Source organism: Choloepus didactylus, chromosome 5 (assembly GCF_015220235.1).
Source record: "Choloepus didactylus isolate mChoDid1 chromosome 5, mChoDid1.pri, whole genome shotgun sequence".
In the NCBI taxonomy this organism is placed as follows: Eukaryota; Metazoa; Chordata; class Mammalia; order Pilosa; family Megalonychidae; genus Choloepus; species Choloepus didactylus.
Genome location: NC_051311.1, coordinates 113,973,450 through 113,993,769, shown reverse-complemented (window position 1 = coordinate 113,993,769; position 20,320 = coordinate 113,973,450). Strand labels below are relative to the sequence as shown.

The 20,320-nt window shown below is 39.1% G+C and overlaps 1 non-coding gene across 1 annotated transcript; it reads right to left on the bottom strand.

Annotated features, from left to right (window-relative positions):
- Positions 1-1,080: 1,080 nt before the first annotated feature.
- LOC119535584 lies at positions 1,081-1,183 on the bottom strand. The gene has a single exon (XR_005217211.1). It is a non-coding gene; the product is annotated as a U6 spliceosomal RNA (small nuclear RNA).
- Between the last annotated feature and the right edge of the window lie 19,137 nt (positions 1,184-20,320).

Sequence of the window (20,320 nt, the reverse complement as noted above, 5' to 3'; positions counted from 1 at the left end):
TTTAAGGAGGAGTCCTCTTTCATTCTTTTGGATATGGATATCCAGTTCTCCCAACATCATTTATTGAAGAAACGATTCTGTCCCAGTTCAGTTGATTTGGGGGTCCTATCAAAAATCAGTCAACCCATAGATCTGGGGGTCTATTTCCAAATTCTCAATTCAATATCAGTGATCAAAATGTCTATCTTTGTGCCAATACAGTGCTTTTTTGACTACTTTGGCTTTATAGTAGTCCTCAAAGACAGGAAGTTTAAGTCCTCCCACTTTGTTTTTCTTTTTAGAATGTTTTTAGCAATTTGAGGCCCCTTTCCCTTCCAAATAAATTTGATAACTGGCTTTTCCAAGTCTGAAAAGTAGATTGTTGGAATTTTGATTGGTATTGCATTGAATCTGTAGATCAGTTTGGATAGGATTTTAACGATGTTTAGCCTTCCTATCTATGAACTCAGAATATCTTTCCATCTGTTTAGGTCCTGTATTAGTTAGGGTTCTCTGGGAAACAGAATCAACAAGAAATATCTGTAAATAAAAGATTTATAAAAGTGTCTCACGCAACTGTGGGTATGCATGAGTCCAAATTCCATAGGGCAGGCAGCAACTGGAAACTCCAATGAAGATGTTTGATGAAGTCCTCAGGCAGTGAACTGGCAACTTCGATGAATGTGTTCGATGAACTCCTCAGGAAATGGACGGGCTACTCCAGTGAACTCCTCAGGAAACGCTTCTCTGGTCAGCTGCAGAAGAAGTGAAGGTCCTCTATCTGTCTCGCTTAAAAGTCTTCAACTGATTGGATTAAATCCAGCTGAGTGTATTCTCTCATTGTGGAAGACACGTCCTTCGTTGACTTCATCAGTCACAGCTGCAGCCTATTGACTGATGATTTAATAAACCAGCCTTCTGGTTTATTAAGCTGCCACAAACGTCTTTGCAGTAATGGTTAGGCCAGTGCTTGCTTGACCAGACACCTGGGTACCATCACTGGCTAAGTTGATACATGAACCTAACCATCACAGGTCCCCTTTTATTTCTTGTAAATTTTCTGTGTAGAGGTCTTTTACATCCTTGGTTAAGTTTATTCCTAAAAATATGGAATGCTTCACAATTTGCATGTCATCCTTACACAGGGGTCGTGCTAATTTCTGTATCATTCCAATTTTAGTATATGTGTTGCCGAAGCAAGCACATGAATTTTTAATTTTATTTCATTTTAAGGAATTTAAATTGAAAGACTGATTCTGGACTCAGTTAATAGGAAATTTATATGTATGTTTGGAATAATTTGGTATGTGAATCTATGTTTTTATTGTAAGTTTTATGAAATCTAAATATAGATCAATTATTACCCATGAAAATTTAGTGTCTGAATTGAGATATGGTGAAAGAAGGAAATATATATCAGATATTTAAAACTTAGTCTAAAAAAGGAAGTTAAAATATCTTATCAATAATTTTATATTGATTACCTATAGAAAGATAATATGTTTGGATTACATAAAAGATTTAACGATATAAAATCAAATTATTATATAAAATTAATTTCACCTATTTCTGTTTACCCATTTAATATAGCTACTAGAAAATGTAAACTTGCAGATTTCTCTTGGACAGCAATGGCCTATATCTATGCTGAACAATATGTACCTATTAGCTACATGTTGCTATTTAAATTTAAATTTTAATGAATTAAAATTTAATAAAATAAAAATTCCATACATTAGTCATACCAGCTGCACATTTCAAGTGTTCAATAGCCATATGTGCCTAGTAGATACCATATTGGACAGTCCGGATAGAAAACATTTACATCATCACAGGAAATTCTACTGAACAGCTTTGGTCTATACCTTTAAATGAATTAAGAGGAGAGTACCTTTCTTAAGAATGATGTTGGTAAAAGTATGGGAATAGAGTAAAACAGTAGATGTGGGAAATGCTCCAAGGTGTCTACAAGACAGGAGTAAAAAGATTGTGAGGATAGCTGTAAAGGCCTCACTGAAGCAAGGCAGTTGAAGGTTGACAGAGATCAAATGGCAGTGTGTCAAGGGATCCTACCTGGGAAGCAAGAGCATTGTTTGATACATGTGGCAGATTGAGTTACATACCCTTGGGCGGGGGGGACATGTTCTTAATCTGAATCCATTCCTGTAGGTGTGAACTGTCAAAGAAAAACTGTACCAGACAATTTTAAACAGGCAAGCATGATTTATTTATAGCTACCATGGTGGGGGAAAGAGAATGGAACTCAACTCCCAGGAGGTTGAGTTTTGTAGTTGGGGCAAGGGCAGTGGGAGCGTACCAGGAGGCCCTCTGGTGAAAGAAGGGAGGGAGAGGTTGGGGTGAGGTTGATAACTTGGAACGGCTAGATTTGAAATGGTCTTTTTTCCTTTTTTTTCCTGCAGTGTGGGTTGTTTTTCTTTGCAGTCCCGTGCAAGATGACTTTCAAGGTAGTTAGAGCTGGGGAGGGGGTGGGGAGGGGCTCACGAGGAGCAAGACTGGCATTTTGATCAAAACAAAGAAAAATAAGCCTGGTCAGTACCCATTGTAAGTAAGACCTTTTGAAGATGTTATTTTTAATTAAGGTGTGGCCAACTGAATCAGGATAGGCCTTAATCCGGTTCAATGGAGTCTTTTATAAGCAAAAGAAATTCAGTAGGAGGGAAAGCCACGGGGAGGGGACGGGAGTCGCGAGCCAGAAGCCGGAAGTTGGTGGAACGGAAGAGAAAGGAGACTTTGCCGTGTGACAGGAAAGCTAAGGAATGCCCAGGATTGCCAGCAAGCCAGCACCAAGCCACTTTCTCTTCCTGGAGAAAGCAAGCCTTTAGCCTCTGAAACCAGGAGACAAAAATTCCCAATGTTTAAGCCAGCCCATTTTGTGGTGTTTGTCATTGCAGCTGAGAAACCAAGACAACAGGCAAACCAGAAACTCCCATCTGCAGAAGAAGATAAAAGCCAAAATGAAAGCAGAGGGAGTAGAAGAATTGTGAGGCTCAAGAGACAGACAGAAGATCACTATGAGGACAAAGGACACAAGTGAGTTTGTTGAATGTGATGTGATAAGTGAAATGGAGGAGGAATGAATGAGAAAAATGGATAAGAGAGATTTCAAGGTTTGCATTGTGTGAGTGGAACGATTTCAAGTGGGTGATGAGGCTAAGGTGACTACATTGGTGTGTAGCTGAGTTTGGAGTTGGTAATGAGGTTGAAGTAGGGTATGAGTATGTTAATAACATGATTGCTAGAGTTTTTGAGGATAGTGGCTAGTGAGAGAGAGAGAGGAGAAGCTCAGCTCAATGCTGAAGGTAGAAGAGTGGCTAGTGAAATAAGCTGATGATCTGAACTCCAAAAGAAGAGAAGTTGTGGGCCAAAGACCGGACTGATGATCTGGAAGTCGTGTGGGAAGCAGAAAAGCATAAAGCTACTCTCAACTTTTTCAATCAAATGTCATCTTTCCCTTATTGAACCCTGAGGCAAGTTGCAAACTTTTTGTTTGCTTTAACTGTGGCTGTTTATATACTCATCTAATCTCCCACTCCCACTGCAGCATCTGACACACACACACACACACACACACACACTTATGAGACTGGAAGCTCTTTAAAGTTGGAACAATATTTTTCTCATTTACTCCACTTTCTAGATCTCAATAAATACTTGTTGGATTAAATTTAATTGTAATTATTATGGACAACAAAAAATAGGCTTGACTCACCAATATTAAATGGAAATTAGAAGAGCATCCCTAGTAAAATATCACCCAGCTCTGTCCTCTATGTCTTCTTGCCCTTGCTTATTATTTTTATCAAAGATTTGAATGAAAACATCCTTAGGCAAACAACACAAATCTAAAGAGGACCATTTTTAGATTATACAAAGATAGATGAGACATACTGTGAGCCATTGATTATATATTTTGGATGGTTTGTATGTTTTGTGAATATATTTCAATAAAATTGCAAAAATAAAAAAAGATGAGACAACTAACATATTAGGTAACCATGATTCAAACTTATCTCAATAGATTGGCATGGTTGTTTAAATGAACCAGACAGACAAAACCATATATTTCTTTGTATACATATATATGCATGCATATGCATAGAAAACAGTCTAGAAGGATATAAATCAAACTGACAATAGTATTTACCTCTGGAAGGATGGGCCACCATTAGAGTAATAATCACTCTTCCTATATGAGTTGGAAACTTTATTCTGAGTGAGTTTTAATGTATTATTTTTGTAATTAAAATGTTTAAAAATGTATTTTTAATTCTGCTGTTAGGATACAAAACAAACAAAAACAATCACAGAAATAGGGAGGCGTGGTTTGACACTATCTAGTTCAAGTACAAAAGACCTTAGTGGTTTTATGTATTTTATAGGAGTTAATGAGACTGTGGGCTACATAGATTAAAAATACATCATTATTATTAATGGAAGTAATACTCTTTAAATCATTGTACTGTATACTTAGACTGCTGTCCTGGATGACTGGAATTTTTTAGGTGTTTTCTTTTCAAGATGGATATTGACAGATTAGATTGATGAGAGGAAGGTGACTGCCAGGAAAGCATCTTTATTTTATTTTATTTTGTTTTGTTTTGTTTTGCTTTGCTTTGCTTTGCTTTGCTTTGTTTTCTCCTATGTATACTTAGCCACCTCATTTACCTACTTTAACTGTGTTTGGTCACTGTTTATTATACTCTGACACTTCTCTACAAACCCTGAACCCCAGAACCCCAGCCAACAGATGGTTACTATGTCCAATTTAAATACCCCACTTCACTTTTGAAGTCTCCCCTTGCTTTCCCTAGGAAAAGAACTCAGGGAAGTCTAAATAAACCTCATTAAATATTTTTAATAACTTAAAAAATATGTTAATTTAATTTTTTGAACAGGTAGTGCATTCAACATGTGCAACATTCAAAAATACAAGGGTACATCGGTGCAAATGTCCATCCAACCTGTGCCTGTCCGCTAACCACATAGTTCCTTCCCACAGGCAACAAAGGTGGGTTTTTGAGGATTCTTCCAAAGATAGTTTATGCAAAAACAAGCAAATGTGCATGTGTTCTTCTTTTTTCCCTTTTTGATACAATTAGTAGTATGCAATACATACTGTTCTGCACCATGCTTTATTATAGAGATATTTCTATTTATGATCCTCAATTTTAAAGATGTATAGTATTCCATGTGTTGTTGCTACTGCACGTTTAGGTAATTTCCAGTCAAATTCCATGGCACACAATGTTAAGAAGAATACTTTGTACACAGTCCACTTCTCAAGTGTGAGAATATTCTGGATCGATCCTTTTTTTTTTTTTTTTTTTGAAATAAATTCAAACTTACAGAAACAGTTGCAAAACAACACAAACCCCATACACAGAACTCCAGCATACCCTGACCGCCCTCCCCCGATACCCTGATCCACCAACTTTAACATCCTGTCACACCACCATTTCTCTGTCCCTCCCTCCCTACTTCCCTCCCTCCCTATCGTCCATCATCTATTGCTCTGTCTTCTGAACATCTGAGAGCAAGCTGCACGCATCCTTGAACAAACAATATAATTCACATATACATTTCCCATGAACAAGAACATTCTTTTATGCATTCCCATTAAGCGCAGCTGAGAAGTTCAAGAAATTCAACACTGATACAAAACTTAGATTCTATATTTCCTTTTTTTCTCTTATGTCCCAACTGTGTCCCTTTGAGCCTTCTCTCCTCCATCCTCAGATCCCATCCAGGATCATCCTTGGCATTTAATTGTCATTACCTATTTAGACTGTCTTTTTGTTGTTGTTGTTCAGTTGTGGAAACATATATACAGCCTAAATCTTCCCATTCTAACCCCTCCCTAGCATTCCATTAGTGGGATTAATCACATTCAGAACATTGCAATGCCATCACCCTTCTACTATCCATTCCTAGAAATTTCCCTTCACCCCAAACAGAAACCCTACATTTATTTCTTAACTCCCCATTGCCCCTTCCCCCACTTCTTGTAACCCATACTCTACTTTTCATCTCTATGGTCATAATCTCTGATACTTTCTTTGTGTTTACAATGGGGCTTAAATTTAACATCTTAAATCTATAACAAGCTTGTTTTTCTTTGATACCAACTTAGCTTCAATAGGACACATAAACTATATTCCTATACTCCTCCATTCCCCAACCTTTACGTAGTTCTTGTCAAAAATTACATATTTTACATTGAGTCCAAAACCACTGATTTATCATTGCAGTTTTATGTATTTTAGATCCTGTAGGAAGTAAATAGTGGAGTTACAAATAAAAAATACAGTAGTATTGGTATTTATATTTACCATATGATCTTTACTGGAAATCTTTATTTCTTCATGTGGTTTCAGTCAATTGTTTAGTGTCCCTTCTTTTCAGCCTGCACAATTCCCTTTAGCATTTCTTATAGGACTGATCTACTGGTGATGAAGTCCCTCAGTTTTTGATTATCTGGGAATGTTTTCATCTCCCCCTCATTTTTACCCTCCAGGTGTTTGTGAATTTTCTAAGTCTCTGATGGTTATTGACTTCTATTTGTATTCCATTGTGGTCAGAGAATGTGCTTTGAATATATTCAATTTTTTAAAATTTATTGAGGCTTGTTTTATGTCACAGCATATGGTCTATTCTGGAGAAAGATCTGTGATCACTAGAGAAGAATGTGTGTCCTGGTTATTTGGGATGTAATGTTCTATATATGTCTGTTAAATTTCTCTATATCTCTCTCTCCTTTCTTTGTTTCTCTGTCGGTAGGGCTCCTTTTAGTATCTGAAGTAGGGTAGGTCTTTTACTAGCAAAATCTCTCAGCATTTGTTTGTGAAAAATTTAAGCTCTCCCTCAAATTTGAAGGCGCGTTTTGCTGGATAAAGTATTCTTGGTTGGAAATTTTTCTCTCTCAGAATTTTAAATATGTCATGCCACTGCCTTCTAGCCTCCATGGTGGCCGCTGAGTAGTCACTATTTAGTCTTATGTTATTTCCTTTGTATGTGGTGAATTGCTTTTCTCTTGCTGCTTTCAGAACTTGCTCCTTCTCTTCAATATTTCACAATCTGATCAGAATATGTCTTGGAATGGGTTTATTTGGATTTATTCTATTTGGAGTTCTCTGGGCATTTTTGCTTTGTGTATTTATATTGTGAAGAAGGTTTGGGAAGTTTTCCCCAACAATTTCTTTGAATACTCTTCTAGACCTTTACCCTTCTCTTCCCCTTATGGGACACCAATGAGTCTTAAATTTGGACATTTGATTTTATCTATCATATCCCTGAGATCCATTTCAATTTTTTTCCCCATTCTTTCTTTTGTTCTTTCATTTTCCGTTCTGTGGTCCTCGAGGATGCTGAGTCATTGTTCAGCTTCCTCTAGTCTTGTACTATGAGTATCCACAATCGTTTTAATTTGGTCAATAGTTTCTTTTATTTCCATAAGATCATCTTTTTTTTTAATTTACTCTTCCAAGTTCTTCTTTATGCTCTTCTAGGGTCTTCTTCATGTCGTTTATATCCTGTGCCATGATCTTCTTCATGTCCTTTATATCCTGTGCCATGCTCTTGTTGTTTGTCATTAGTTCTTTGATTAATTGCTCCAAGTATTGTGTCTCCTCTGATCTTTTGATTTGGGTGTTTGGGTTTGGGTTCTCCATATCATCTGGTTTTATCATACGCTTTAAAATTTTCTGTTGTTTTTGGCCTCTTGGCATTTGCTTTACTTGATAGGGTTCTTTCAGGATATGAAAAACACCAATCTCTAATTTGTCCGATCTACAGCTTGGTGGCATATACTTTCTCTAACTAACCAGCAGATGGCATCCGTGAGTCACCCATTCACCTCAAGTCAGTTCTCCCCAACTTTGTCTTTGTGGTGTGTGGGGGTCTGATTCTTGTGAGTTTCAATTGGTGCACCAAGTTTGGGTGTGTTGTTGGTGCTGTCCGCCTTGAATGTGGGGCCTGTGTCTAAGCTGTTAGGGAGGCAGGGCAGCTTTAATAATCAAACCTCCCAGGTGTTCCCAGAGATTTAAGGCTGCTGTAAGAGTCTAAACCTTCATTTCAATCTTGCCACAGATTGTCTCTGCCACTGCCCCACAAGTCCTTGGTATTGGCGTAGGGTCCCTGGGATTTCTGAGCGGGTCCCCCTTACCAGCCATGCTCTTCCAGGACCTCTGCTGAGGGAAGGCTGTGCCACATCACAACTGTGCGCCGGCCCTCCACGGAAGCCCTTGGCCACTGGGCCATGCAGGGGCATTCCCAGCCTGCTGTAAAGATGGCTGAATGGGGCGTGTTAATATCCCCCTTTTGCACAGCTCTGCCTTCCCAGCTCTGGGACAATTAGCTGTGGGTGCTCTAAAGGCCACTGTCCATGGCCGATATTGTGGCATGTGCATGTGTTGTGGTAAACACTCCCTGTCACTCTGGGACCCTTGATTCGGCTCTGGGCTGTGGCTCCGGCCCCGGGCAGGAGCGTCCCCAGCCTGCTGGGAAGATGGCTGCAAGGGGCATGGTTTCTTTCTCCGTTTGGCTTCCCTCTGCCCTCCTGGCTCTGAGACAATTAGCAGCGGGTGCAGGAAGGGCTATCTTCCACGCCAGATATTGAGGCATTCGCAAGGCCTACTATTGCTATGCGTTACTGCATGGTTCTCGCTGCCATATCTGCAGCCACCCCCAGTTTTATTTTTGTTTTTGTTTTTTAAAAAAGAACTATTCCATCTCCAAACGCCAACCCATGGTTTCCCCACACCGCAGTGCGGCCACTGGACTTTCAGCCGGCTCACTCATTTCAGAACGCAGACTCCCAGTTTCACCAAATGCATGGTCCTTGTGGATTTAGCAGACCTTGTCCGGCTGGTGCATCGCTGGAACTGGTATTCTGTGTCACTTTCTGGCTTTTATCTAGTATTTTTCACAGAGGTGTTTTTTTGCCCTGTCTCACCTAGCCGCCATCTTAGTTTCTCTCAGGATCCATTCTTAGAAGCAGAATTGCAAGATGAAAGGGCACATTTTTTTTTTTATTTTTATAGCCATTACCAAATTGGCTCCCAGCAGTGCTGAAGCTCTCCTTCCAGCATGTATGAGAGTAAATTTCACCATTATCTTGGGAACACAGTGTGCTATCAATCCAAGAAAAGTTTTCAAACCAAAGTAAGCAGGGACAGCATTTCTTTTACATTCTTTTGGATAGAAAACATAACGGAAAGAGCATTAGAGTAAGAATCTGGAGGAGTCTGGAGAGCCTAGTTCTAGTCTATCTAAACGACTTTGGGCAAGTCATTTTTGTTTTTCCAGAACTCAGTTTATTCATACAGTTGGAAACTAAATGGATATACTTCTCAGATCCCTTATAGCTTTAATATTCCATGATTTCCATTATTTGTCTATATACCTATTTAGAAAATTACGAAGTTGAAGTCTTGATTTACTATTCTAATAAAATTATCTCAATGTTTAATCGAGTTTTCTATTTAATATGTACATGTGAAAATCCATCTTAAAAAGAGCTTTAAAATGTGCTTCTAGGACATCTGCTAGAACCTGAAGTCAGCCTCATTCTGCCACAATAATAACCATTATTGGTCCTCACTGCAAGAATTTGGTACTGGGGGCTTGGAACGCTTTCAGAGCTATTTAACAACATCTACTCGGAAAAAAGAAGTTAGCTTTATTTAAGTCCTGATTTTGTTTCACATCCAGTCTGAATTCTTTTGCACCCTGGGAACACGGGCACATTTATTTGTTTGCGAGAGTGTGGACTAGTGGAATGATCTGGGTTTATTCACAGCTCTGTCCCTCATGAGCCATATGACCTTGGACAACACAGCTATAGAAGTTAATAATTCCTGCTGTGCTTGCCTACTAAGGTAGTTTTTTGAGAATTAAATGAGGTAATAGATTGTCATAGGTACCTGTTTTGCTACTCGGCAGACATCATCCTTCTGGTACCAGCACCCCAGTTTTGCTTTAGGGAAACCCCCAGTATGGTGGGACAGTTAATAAAGGCACCCTGCCTACCTCTAGCCAAAGGGTATGTACCTAACAAAAGGTTGGCTGCCAAGATGCTCATTCCCTGAACTTTTAATCATGAGAGCAATTCACTGTTGAAGCTCATTTATCCCACTGGCAGTACCCAGGTAAATCTGTCCATCAGTCGTGCTCTCTGATCCTTCCCTCCACCCCCCTCAAGCTGTCCTGGTACCAATTCTTATTCTGGTTCTTTACCCTTCCTTTCCATTCTGAAGTTCTACCATATCCTTTCAAACTTCCCTGTCTGAGTAAACCAGAGTTAGTTTCTGTGACTTACAACCAAAGAATCTTGCCTGTTACAGAGAAGCAGAAATGTTTTGTAAAGTGCTATGTGAAAATAAAATACTGGTTTTTTTAAAATTTGTTAATAGAAATTTATTAACTGTAGTTAAGTTAATGGTGACAGTACTATAAAGCAATGGCAATGTAGCCAGAAAAAAAAAGTAAAATATTATATTGGTGGCTAAATCACCTTCTGCTTAAATATTCAAAGATGATTTTAAAGAAAAATCAAAGGAAGAAATACATTTAATTTATTATGACTGCACAAATCCCATCTGGTGTTACCAATAATGTTGTCAAGCATTATTGGAAAGAACTTTGGAAATGAAAAGGCCTGGGTAAGAGTCCCAGCTTGGTACTAACTAGATTTCTGACTGTGGGCAAGTCACTAACCTCTCCAAAGCTTCAGTTTTCTTATCTGAAAATGGTGATAATAAGGCTTCATAAATATTGTTAAAATTACATGGACAAATACATGAGAAAAACATCAAATGCACTGCCTACCACCTGGGGTGGATGTGCATTACATATTCATTTCTTTCCTCTAGGAATGATATCCAAAAGAAGTCATGAACAACTATAATCAGCCTCCTTATTTTTGAAGAATTCCACTGTGTCATAAAAGTAAAACTGACTATAACTCTAAAAGCAGAAATAATAGAAGTCAGGATAAGAAAAAGGAATCCACTAAAGGAATGGAATGTTGGACAGAAAGGACAACAGAAGCTGAGAGCCTGAAGCAGTCAAGATGGGTGACTTCCATTGATTGAGTGCTCGGGGGCACAATGTTAAACACTTTACATCTACAATCTCAGTTCATCACCCCCCCCCCCAAACCCAGAGATATTATTACTATTCAGATTTTACAAAGAGGAAACCAAGACTTGCAGAGATAAAGTAACTCATCTAAAATGACAGAAATATTAATTGGCAAAATGAGACACTATCCTTGGTCTGTTGGACTAAATCTGAGACCTTACTCACTAGACTGCCTTGTCTTTTGTGGAGCAGAAAAGACCTGGGGGGCTAAAAAGAGGAAGAAATCAGAACTTCAGAGATACTTGCTTTCCTTTTGTTGCATGAAAACAAAGTGCACCCCAGTCAACAGCAAGACAGTAGAGAGAAGACAGGACATGAGCAGATGAATGGAAGCAAGGAGAGGTAAGGAATGTTTAATGGGTGGTGAGTTTAGAACACAGGGAATTTAAAAGGAAGTTCAGAGAGATGGTTATTTAAGGACAGGATATGGAAGTCATAATGCAGGGTTAAGGAGTTTGGGCTTTCTCTTATTGGCCGTAGTTTATCATCATAGATTTTTGAGCAAGAGAAATTTGTTGGCAACAAACAATGGATTCATGGTAACGATGAGACACAAGAAGAAAGGTGCATGCATCTTGATGTCATTCGGTCAGCATCTTTGTGTACAAGGCACTGTGCTCAGCTCTGCATATTACACAGTTATGACAATGTCCCAGGGTGGAGTGCTAGTGTAATATAGAATTATGAAAATAAAAATGGAGAGTCTGTAACATGGAACCTTGACAATCTGTTCCTCAGACCAGTGCCTGAGTGCTTGAGTATTGCAAGAGCTAACTGAAAGTCCAGGGACACAGAGAGCCAAATAATAGAAACTAACACAACGACAACATAAGGACATTTCTACATAAGGATAACAGTTTGAATCCCTGAATGACATTCAATCACAAAGCATATTTCAGGAATGGATCTGTTAGGCAAATGTGGTAATGTAGAGCATGTGCATGGAGCAACGTATCTGTCTGTGTCACCTTGGATGTTCCAGAGACTGCACATGACACATGCCAGGATATCCAAAATGCTGACATTGACTTCCTCTTTCACTGCACTTCACAGCCTTTCAAGGATAATTTGCAATTTGGCAAAATTGATTTTGAAAAAAGGGGAAGCAAAGACAAAATTTTATTTACTTTTTTCTTCTCTCTCACTGAGATCTGTTTCCCTCTATGCTTCTTAAAGTTCAAGTTCATTCTGTAAACAACTGAGTTTCATTTTGCTCTTGAATTTTGGGTAACTCTATAGTTTAAGGGCCATCTGGACACATTAGTTGTGATTCTCCTATGCACGTCTTTGTAGCCTGGGCTATCGGCAGGAAAATGCAGCCTGGTCAAAGCTGCAGAGGGCCCTGGGAAGAGCACGGCAGCACTCTGGAATTGAAATGGAAGAACTTAGCTGGGGAGGCCTCCATATTGGGCTGCAAATTTGGATATTTGGATCCAAATCCTCATTCCATGTGACTCCAGGGGAGCTTTGGTCAGCATGTAATTCGGTGTGGGTTGGGCACAGAAAAGACATCAGAACATGAAACTGCCAAGTTTGAGGCCTATTACGTAGTTGCGACCTGACCTAAAATACGGTGCCGAGTTGTGTGTGGGTAACTCAACCATAAAAAAGCAGCTGTGGTCTTATTAATCATGAACTTGAGATCATTTTAGTAGAAGATGAATTGCCCTTAAATGATTGATCTGGTATTTGGAGGAAATGCTGTTCTCTCTGCTTCTCCCAGTTGGAGACACTAACCAGATGCTTGTCCCACACCCAGAATGGGTATTTGTGGTGTGGCTCATACCATGGCCAACCAGGGAATGATGACCTTGGACTGACAGTTCCCTTTAAGTAGCAAACTTATGTTTTTCATCTTAATATGATATGCCAGAGGCACTGAATAACAACCAGCATCCTTTCACACACCACATGTCTGTGCCAGGTTTAAGCTGATAAAAGCCGGAGGGAGTGCTTTCTGACTGAGGCTGGAAATGGGGATATTCAATAAGAGATGTCAAGCCTCCTTTTTTGCCCTTAGGCCCCCTCAAAGAAAATCATAGAGACATAGAGACGGTCTGTGAGATTGGATTCAAAGGAGCTTAAAATTTCTAACCAGGGGAAATGTCCCTCCCCTTTCTTTGTGAGGTTTCTGTAGCAAAATAACCTCTTTGCTTGAAAGATTAGATTTGTCAGCCTCGGAATTGCATAGCAAGGCCTGACCTTGAGAATTATGGGGTCCTCAGGAAAATGGGGAGGAGAAAGCAAGCCCATGGCTGAAATCGCCTGGCAAAGCTGACATCTAATAAGAACAGGAGAGGAGGGCCAGGGCATGGGTGAGTCCAGACTACTCCCTCTGTCTTCTCATGAGCCACAGAAAAATCAAAATCTGGGAGCAGATGCTGGAAGATTTCCCCCAAACATAGACATGGAACCCTTTTATTTTAATTAATTTCTTTTTTAAAAATTCAGTTTTATTGAGATGTATTCACATCCCCTACAGTCATCCACAGTGTATTATCAGTTGTTCACAGTACCATCATATAGTTGTGTATTCATTACCCTAATCAATTTTTGGACATTTTAATTACTCCCCCCAAAAAATAAAAAATAAAAATGAATAAAAATAAATAAAAATAAAAGTAAAGAAGAACATCCAAAACATTCCATCCCCATCCCCCTCTCATTCATTTACTTTTTGTTCCCATTTTTCTACTTATCTGTCCATACACTGGATAAAGGGAGTGTGAGCCACAAGGTTTTCACAATTGCACAGTCACACCATGTAAGCTACATAGTTATACAATCGTCTTCAAAAATCAAGGCTACTGGGCTGCAGTTCAACGGTTTCAGGTATTTCCTTCTAGCTATTCCAATACACTAAAAACTAAAAAGGGATATTTATAAACGCTTAAGAATAACCTCCAGAATGACCTCTCCACTCTTATTTGAAATCTCTCATTTTGTTTCATTTCTTTTCCCCCTTTTGGTCAAGAAGATTTTTTCAAGCCCATGATGCCAAGTCCAGGTTCATCCCCAGGAGTCATGTCCCACATTGCCAGGGAGATTTACACCCCTGGGGGTCATGTCCCACACAGAGAGGAGGGCAGTGAGTTTACCTGCCGAGTTGGCTTCGAGAGAGAGAGAGAGGCCACAAGAGCAACAAAAGAGGTTCTCTGGAGGTGACTCTTAGGCACAATTTTAAGTAGACTTAGCCTCTCCTTTGCAGTAACAAGCTTCATAAGGGCATGTCCCAAGATCAAGGGCTCAGCCTACTAAATTGGTAGCCCCCAATCCTTGTGAGAATATCAGTAATAACCCAGGTGGGAAAGTTTAATATTTCCACATTTTCCACCAGTCCCTCAGAGGGGCTTTATGGCACCCTTTTATTACTATCCCAAAAGAAAAAGAGGTAGAACTTGGATTTTTTTTCTCATGCCCCTTTCTTATCTAAACTGTGGTGCTAGATTTTTTTCTGAAACTTTTCCCTACCACTTGCCCATTCCAGCCTTTGTGGGGAAGAGTCTGGGCAGTAAACCATCATGACTGAGGTTAATTTCATCTTGAATATGCACCTTATTTCCAGGTGTGAACTAAAATGGGTCAACTGTTATGTCAGATATTTGATGAGAATAAAAGCCTTGAGAAGAATAATAGCCTCTGTTTGTATAGCATTTTATTACTTGCAACAGTTTTTCTTATTACCTCATTTGATTCTCACAAAATCCTGTGAAAAGGGTAGAGCAGGAGTTGTTCTTTCCAAATTCTACAGATGAAGAAACTGAGCCCACAGCTGATCCATAACTAGTCAAAAATCTCAGAAGTAGCATGTGGCAGAGCAGGGGAAGTCTAGGCATCTTTTCATTCCACCCAGTCCCCTGCCAAAGTGTTATCCCAGGCTGGAAAATAACAAGATCTCAGGAGTCCCATGGCATCCTGTGGCTTCATGTATTCATCTGCAACCCCTGCTCCAGCCTGGGCACCTCAACTGGGACGCTTGTAACGTCTTCCTCTGCCTACCTCCAGTCTTTCCCCTGTAATCCATCAAAATCCTTCTAGCAGGACCTTCTTGGCAGATCATTTCAGAGTGAAGTGGGTTTTTCACTTTCCATGAGATAGAAGCCAAATTCTTAATTTAGAAGCTTATCATGAGGTCCCTTCTTCTCCACCCTTGTCTCCTTTTCTTGAAAGTACATGATTATCAGGTGATCCTTTTCACTATTCTTCACAAAATAAGCTCATTCTTTTCAGTCTCTAACCCCCTGATCTAAAACTCGAGGAATAACCATCCATTACCTTGCTGGATAAGGACACACCTTTATACACCTTTACCTTTTTTGGGCAGATTAGGGAGGCTTTAGGGATCTTTTCAGAACACATTTTTTTTTCTAAACACAGAAAACTTGAGAAAGCTCACATAGAGGGTCTTATACTGGCGGCCCTTTCTGCCTAGAATGTTTTTCCTCAAGACACCCAAATGGCCTGGTCCCTCACCTCCTTCAAGTCTGCACTTGGAGCTCATCTTATAAACCACCACCAGATTTAAAAATTTCAACCCACCCAATCCTACTCCACACACTCCATCCCATTTACCTTACTCTACTATTTCTTTTTCCATAACATACATCATCTCCTAAAATATTATATAATTTACTTATTTAGTGTGTCTGTTGTTTCTCGTCTCTCTCTCCTACCAGGATTAAGTTCTAAGAGGCAAGGAAGCCTCGTTTTTTTTGTTGTTTTGTTGTTGTTGTTGTTGTTGTTGTTTATTGTTCACTGATACATCCCAAATACCTAGAATAGTATCTGGCCAGTAAGTGCTTAAAAATTTTTTGTTGAATGAATGAAATTTCTCTCCTCCAAGCATCTCACCTCCCTTCGTTAGCCTTCAAGATTGTTCATGCTCCAGTTTCACTAATCACTAGTTTCTTTACGACAAATAACCCCAAATCACTGATTTGCCTCCTTTTGTAAATATTCACAAGTGCATTATCTACCGTGCCAACTAATCACTGTACCTTTGGGGCTAAATGGGACATTTACGGTGTCATCAAAGGACCATGATCATGCCCCTCAGTTCTACAGATGTAGGAATTTGTTGTTCAAACACAAGTGTGGAGGCCCTGGAAAAACTACTTAGAGAGCCCCAAATCACATGAGACCAAGAATTATTTCTAATACCTAGGAAAAAAAGGTGCCAGTTTTCAAATGTTGATAAACTGAAATGCTTCACCTTCTTCCTCCTTTGTACCCTTCTCCCTCTTCTCTACTTTCTTCGACAGTAATTGCCAGCACATGTGTCCTACATGGAATGCCACCTGTAGGTCAGTGGATATCACTGACTAAAAATAGGGAAAAGAAAAACTTTTCAATGCTTGTTAGCATAAAGGACAGAATAATGTGTGATGGAGGCATCGTTTGAGCTGTATGGGCCATTACATATGTTAGCTTATAAACTTTTCCCTACCAGATGAATCAATCACTATGAGAACAATTTGAGGGGGAAAAGAGATGATGCAGAACTTTACTTCCTTTTCTAAAGGATTGAATAATTCACAGAGACATACATATCTGCCAAGCTGATTAGAATATTTATGCTGGTTAATTTGGGTATTGCCTTCCCTAGTAGGGCAATCTACTTGGGAAACTGAAGGTTGCATGATGATATAAATTTAGATCACAGTACTTGGTTGCATCTACCTGGTAGCAGTGATCCCCAGTTTTCGTCATTAGAGATACAGTAAGCCTGATGTGCACCTCAGTGATCAGAGTGCTCTTGATCTGCACACTGTCTTATGCACAGTGATATTGGCTGTCAGCTTTACTCTTTGTTATTGACCTAATGGTAAATTACACTTTTGTCATGCCCATCACTCTATCACTCTTTCATATGTTAATATGTACATGGACTTTTCTACCATGTCTCAGTTACAACTTCCCAGCTTATTGTGGAGGCAGGTTATACTTTGTCAGTTGCACTCTGGTGACAACAGGCAGAAATTTCCTTCCCACTTCCCTATTTGAGTAAGTAAGGAAGTGTGGGTACTTTCCTTCAACACATATATCCTCAATACATGTATCCAGTGACACCAAAGAATGGGTTACTGCTACTATCTATGCAGATTAGGTTAACTGTAATTTGCCTTGACCACAGAATTCACCATCCTATCCCAAACCTGTACTGTTTCCTCTAATTTCAAATGCCACATCCTTTACATGATCGCTGTCCTTGTACCATCTGACCCTTAAATAGTGTACTTGTACTTACACACTTATAAGTGTATGCAAGCATCCCTTTGCATTTGTATATATCTGTCCAAAGTTTAATAGGATGTGAAATTTAAACATCGCAAATGAGAAGATTGACAGAATTGACTATTGTTTAATTAAAAATTCAAAAGGCAGAAAGCACTATAGCATAATACAGGTTAACAAAACGTGTAACATACTGAGAGAAAATATTTGCCACATATTTAACAGACCAAACTTAATACATGCTGGGAGAAAGAATTTGCCATGACTTTTTTTTTATGTTTGTATTTTTATGTTTGTATATGTTAATCAATACAAAAAAGTTAGCTCTCAGAGAAGAGCAAAGGACCCGAATAGACAATTCTCAAAATAAGAACTTCAAGTGGTCAGACATACGAAAATTTCCTCAATCTTACTGGTGATCCTGGAGATGTGTGTTAAAAATAAGATTCAATTTTTTAAAAATCTTTCAGGTTTGCAAAAATTTTAAGAGGTTGATAATACATATATTGAAAAGAGTATGGTGAGAGGGGCAATCTCATACTCCATGGATGGAGTATAAATTGAAACATTTTTTAAGGAGCAATTTGACAATTCTTGTCAAGATCTTAAGCACAAGTACCTTTAAGTTAGCAATTCTCCTTCTATGATCCATCTTAGAGCAATACACTCAGAAGAGCATAAGGATATTTGAATAAATCTTTTCATTTGAGCATTGTTTGTGATAGTAAAGCCCTCTTTCCCTGAATGTGTAGCATAAATCATATGATAAATCTATAACAAGAAATCTATGTAGCCATTAAAATGAAAAGCAGACATGTATGGACTGATATGGGAGAATATATGTGCTATATTATTGAGGGAAAAAAGCAAACTGCAGAGTAATATCCATGGTATAATCCCATTTTTTGTAAAAAGATATTTTTTAGGTAAATAGAGGAAAGGCCTGGAAAGAAATATGTCAACATCTTAGTACTATTGGATAATAACAAGACTTTCCCCTTTTACTTTATACTTCTTTAGTGTAGGTTTTTTTTCCCCCACATAATCATGTACTACTTATGTCATAAAAGCAATTAAGAAAACCCAGTTTATGCTCCTCACTCCCACACCTTCTCCTGCTTTCTATATTTCTGTTAATGCCTCCTGTGTGAGTCATTATCAAGATTTGGGTGCCTTCTCTGACTCGTTCTCCTGCTTTCCTCCTCCCCAGCTGCCCATCCCATCGACTGTAACGGGCCATTTTCTGCTTTTGCAGTGGTGGCCACATGATCACAAACCTGTGAATGCCCAGGACATGTGAATTTTTTATGATATGGGGAGCTAAACATCTGCACTTCTTCTGAGGGTATCAGTAAGAAATATATGTGTATTACTCCTGTGAAAGCTTTACTCAAGCCTATCCCACCCACCCATACCCCCCCCTTTTTTTTTTACTAATCCTTCATAATGCCATAGTTTCATAGTATGATTTGGTAAAATTGAACTAGAACAGCCCCAAATTATATAATTAATTACATTTGGCTTCCATTACACTGACTAATTGATCCAAGCCTGCTCACAGGCTACCTGCAGCCTGAGGTGGAATGAGGCTGGTGGTAAGAGCTCATTAGCTTAATAGTTCATGTGAGCTAGCTCATTTGATTCTTTAAATTGTTATAAATCTCACATGGCTCATGCCGTAAGTCAGGTGAGTCTCACTTATTCCAAGTACTACATATGATACATGTTTCTGCAATGTCTCATCTCTCTGTTCCCTCAACAGGGACCCTCATCATCTCTCACCTGGATGGGAACCCTCTCATTGTTTTTAGGCACCCCTACTCAAATATTTTCTTCCATAGCCCATTTGTTTTGTCTGACACAGAACACTGAACAGTTGTGGGTGCAGGAGGAGTGGTTTTGCAGAGTCTCCAAAGGTTGGGTCTTTTCAACAATTTATGAGGAATTATGTTGATGAAATTGTTTCTAAGAATGTAAGACTATGATGATAAGACTTTAAAGCCTGGCTACTCAAAGTGCCATACCCATAGCAGCAGCAGCACCTGGGAGTTTTTCAGAAATGTAGACCTTCAGGCCTCATCCTACACCTACTACTGATTCAGAAACTGAATTTTAAGCAAGATCCCTTGGTGAGTTGTTTGCGTATTAAACATTTTGAGAGGCCCTACTTTAGAGGAAGTTTTGTGAAAGCCAGAGGCAGTCTGTTCAATGTGTTATCCTCACATCAGTGGACAGACTGTGACACCCATAGAGAAGGCGATCAAAAAGAGTGATGCCCATTTTTTGTACTTACTCCTCTTACATCATTGATTTCCAACCCCTCTTCTAGGCTTGTTCTCTGATGTTAGAACCTGGCTATGCTTTTAGTTGTGATCACTTTTCTTTTCACAAACTCCATGTATTTCCCAAAATACCTTCCATTTGGTATTCTGTATTATGTCCCCAACCTAACTTTCTAGCCATATTCCCTTTTCCAACTTGTAGTGTATACTTCAGCCCAATAGGTGTGCTTGTTATCACTTGGACAAACACTGTGTTTTCTTCCTTACTGGATTTGCTGGCATAGCCTTCTCACACTCTTCCCATGAAGCCTTTTCATAATTCTCCAATCCAAAATGATCTCTATCTTTGGATCCTCATAAAATTGTACAGCCATCTTAAATTGACCATATTTTCTTTATTATAGTCATTGTCTCCCCGCCAGATTACACAAGCACAGTGCCTGATACATAGTAGGTGATTAATAACAATTGGATGACTGACTGACTAGTTCACTAAATCTGTGAAGCTAGGGGCCTCAGGATTTTTCCTTGAGGAACAGTTAAGTTCTAAATAAGAACTATGATGCTATTTGTTTTCCAATTCCTGCTGTAGCAGTATTCAACTCATTTTCACATATCACTCCCAGGCAGGGATTAGACTGTCTCAAGGACACTCGCTTGAAGCA